Source organism: Triticum aestivum, chromosome 4D, assembly GCF_018294505.1.
Source record: "Triticum aestivum cultivar Chinese Spring chromosome 4D, IWGSC CS RefSeq v2.1, whole genome shotgun sequence".
NCBI classification, from domain to species: domain Eukaryota; kingdom Viridiplantae; phylum Streptophyta; class Magnoliopsida; order Poales; family Poaceae; genus Triticum; species Triticum aestivum.
In genome coordinates, this window is record NC_057805.1 from 316,850,026 (window position 1) to 316,854,390 (window position 4,365).

The window sequence follows — 4,365 nt, forward strand, 5'->3', positions numbered from 1 at the left end:
ACGGGGCGGCAGGACGGCGGGGAGGGGCGGCGACGGGCACAGGGGACGGGGCGGCGGCGGCGGGCTGGTGGGTGAGAGAGAGAGCGCGCGCAGGCGTTCACGGCGGGGGGAGGTTAGCGATTCAACGCCGTGCCCGGGTGGGCCCCCCTACCCTCTTTGTCGTCAGCCTAGCGGACGGCAAAGAATTGTTTGCCGTCAGCCAGCGGACGGCAAAGAAATGGCAGACGGCAAAGAGCTGACCTAGCCACAGCCTTGCGTCTGTGGGCCCACAAGGTTCTTTGCCGTCGGCCAGCTGACGGCAAAGAACTCTTTGCCGTCCACGAGCTGACGGCAAAGTACTGGTTGATGGAAAAATAACCTGTGCCATCAGCTATTTCTTTGCCGTCTGCTTTGGAGAAACAGACGGCAAAGAAGTGGATTCTAGTAGTGCATGGTCACTTATGGCCCGTTAACAGTCCGCTAAGTATTTGGGCCGAATTACGACCCGGTGTGTTTCCGGCCTGTTAACGGTCCTGCTTCATTTGGGCCCATTTATAGGCCATTGAAACTTCCGACCCATAAATGACCGTGCAGGATTTGGGTCATATTCGGCCATGTCTGATATTTGGCCTGTTAGAGGCCCACTATAGATTTGGGCCACTTTCAGCCTGTTGTAACTCTCGGCCTGTTAACGTCGGACGAAATCCATGGGCCATATGTGGCCCAATGTCACATCGGGCCTACTAACAGCCCATATAAAAATGACACTAATCAAGCCCGACCGAACTTTTGACCTGTTAAAGGCCCGTGTAGTCGGTCGACGCATTACGGCTCGTCTGAATTTCGGCCTGTGGACGATCCGCATTGTAAATGGGCCACCATTTCGGCTTGCTAAGACCAGTGGGTTATTTGGCACAATCAGGGCCCAATCTCACTTTCGGCCTATTAAAGGCCCATGTTTTTTATGGGATCGAGATATTTACACCTGTAAACGGCCTATTATTACTGAGGGCCCAAATTATCTTTAGGCCTGTTAAAGGCCCACTATGGGCACAGGCCTACGAGAAAAAAATGAAAGCTTATGTTGATTTAGGCCCAGATATTTTTTGTGGGCTACATGCAAATTTCGGCCCATAATCGTTTTTAGCCCAATTGGAATGGGCCCGACGAATGTTGGCATGTTGGGCTCCTACGAAACTTTCGGCCGAATACATTACTAAGATAAACCTACACTATACAAAAATAGCGTCGTAATTACTGCAGGCTTTGGCAGCATCATAAATGCTGTATCACAACAAAATAAATTCCAACCATACAACAAAAGGCCTGTTGGCATAAAGTTTACAGTCCTTGCAGATAAAAGCACCATCAGATGTATAGAAGCACAGATCATTTGATCTGAGTGCTAATGTTTCAAGCTATAGAATCTGATGGAGCAGCACGAGCTTCCCCTTTTTTCCGCCATTGCTCTTGAACAACAAAGCAAATGTCTGATAGTCTAGTTTCAAAACCATTCATATCTTCACGACATTTGTCAACCACTATTCTTGTTTCCGAAACAACGTCCATTAGGGATTGGACTTGTGTCTGGAGCACAGATATATCACTATGTCTAGTCGGAAGATTTTGCTTAGTAGGCGATTTGGACGAGGTTACCTTGGCAACCAACCCAGAATTACGCAGGAAGGTGCTTTTTGCACTGTTAGTGGAGAGATACTGACGCACTTCAGCAAGAGGTGACATTGTGCCTATGGTAGCCTCGTCACCTTCAAGTGGTTGTGGTTGTTCAATCATTTGTTCCATAGCTTGCTGGAAGTTTGAACTTGTAGATTAGTGTACCAGATAAGTTACTAATGAGACAAAAACAAACAAAGTAGGTTTCACGTTTATACATAACTTATTTTGGTGAACTACTGTAATACATTATCATGTATTGTAGTGCCAACTACATAATAAAATCACTTTCGGAATATATGTCCATGTAGCATGCCTATTGTATTGTCTATTTCCTCGCATTTGTTGACATCTAAGGATAAAGAGACATGGTTTAAAGTAGGATGAACATAGTATGACATCATTCATATCATGGGCAAACAGATATAAAACAACAGGCTATTTTATCATTGTGTGCGCACGTGAACATCACAACTAGATTACAGATCAAGACCAAAAGAATATCCTTTATCTCTCTTAAACCATGTAAGGTGAAATGATATGTTAAGACAACTGTGTATAAAAGTGAACAGAGTAATTGACAGTGGCTGCAAACCAAGTAGTTAAATGAACACATCACAGTACCAATCAGTTCAAAGGCTGGAGGAGTAAGGACTTACAACAGCGGCTTGAACTGGTGTTCTCATGCCCTTCATCTTGCTGGTGTGGCAATCCTTGAAGATTTGCACTGCATTCGGTTCAGGTTCTTTTTGGTCCGCACGGGTTTTCCTCTGTATTTGGAACAAGTCAATATAGATACGATAATATGGCACAGAAAAAAGAAGGAACTAGCAGCTATTTACAAGAGCCTCGCAGTGTGCAATATAGCTACGAGATCCTGTTGTCTGTTGGAATTTCACTTTAGAACGATTGGTCTTGTTTTTCAAACAGTTAGCCTAGAAGAAGATACACTTGTAAGGCACATACATAAATACAAGTTCAATATGTGGTCTGATCAAACACATATACCCTACCTGTTACTTTGGATCAGACCAGTGTTTAACAAGGGCTGTCCAGTCTTCATCTGTAATATATTCCACTGGAGATGTTTGGGCGATTTCATTGTTAGCCTTGCCTTCAAACTGATATTTTCTAAGGTGGTACCGATACTGTCGCAGAGCAGACTGAAAAACATGAGTGCATGCTTGTTTTGTTGCATCATCTTTTAGATCCAACTTGAACCTCATCTGTTGAAAAAAGAATGTGAGTCTTATTAGGAGGAAGCTAGAAAGTATAATTGCGATGAATAACATTACTTACGGATAAATGGTCAAGGAAGGTGTTAAACTGGGTATTGTATTTCTCATTCCTGTACTGGATCCACGTTGGGAGGATACGTGCATGACACCTAACAGCAACGGCTGCCTCTGATACTAACTTGGCTGACTCTGCAGCATCACGTGGCCTTTTTAAACCTGCCTCAAAATGGATCTCCATTCTTCGCCCTTTAGATTTTGTTAATCTGTCAAGCATTATCCCCGATGTCTGTTTCCGCTCGCGCCGTGGTGCTAGCTCAACAACGAATATGGAAAGTGTTAGTGCACATCAAACTGTGAGAGTACATATAAAGGAGCATGCAACTGCAACTTGACTCGGTCAGGTACCGTCTTGGTGTTGATACCCATGAGGTTCATATGATCTTGCCAAGTCCTGTTGTGTCAGCAGTTCTTCGAAAGTAGTGTTAGGTGTGAAGGCAGCTTGGGAACTGGCCAGTTCCGGAGCAAACGAACGAGTAACTCGTTGAGATGCTGGTATAGTTGAAGCGGATGCTGCACCTGGTGGAGCAGGTGATACTGTGTTTGTAGATTTAGCCGGTGGACTTGGACCTTCTACTGCACTATAAGTACCAGCAGAATCTCGAGGGCATATCCTTTTCCGTTTCACCTGACGAGTAACACCATTCCCTACTATATTCTTTTCCTTGCACTTTTTTGACTTTGCCATGTCAAGCCGTACCCACAACACAACAGAATAAAATCGCTCTTCAGAACTCATTGATGCATGATACATACAAGCGATACTTTGATGTAAGACAACCGTATGAGGATGGAATATGTAAGAAAAATAGGACGACGTGACATATTCACAGCTACGATGTGTAAACTAAGCAGAAGGATTTTCAAGAAAATAGAAGTAATGCAAGCTAGACACTATATGAAAGGTGCAACCAATATCACTCTGCCAAGTTAAAAGTGTCTTGTCATAAGTGGCATTTCGAAAAATTAGAAGCAGTACAACGTAGAAATCAATGCAAGATGCAACCACTATCAAACTGCCATGTTAAAAGCGTCCAATCATGAGTGACTGATGCGGGATACGCAACAGCAGTACTTTGATGTAAGAACATGGTATGATTGATAGATGCAGTGTATTCTAGACACATAAAGGCATGTCATATGCACATGTATAACGTTTAAACTCAGCAGGTGCAATTTAATCAAAATAGAAGAAATACAGGCAAGACAACATATGCAACATGAAACCAATTATCACACTGTCAACTTAGAGCAAGCACCTGCGATGGTGGAGTACGCGAGATGAACTCATCATGTAGACTTGGGACTTCAACTTCATTAGCAGTAGCAGTGGAAAATCTAGAGAGTCTCTGTTTGCGTCGGTCCGGAGGACCACCAACATCCCCTAAATTACTATTTTCCTTCCTATTTTCTGATA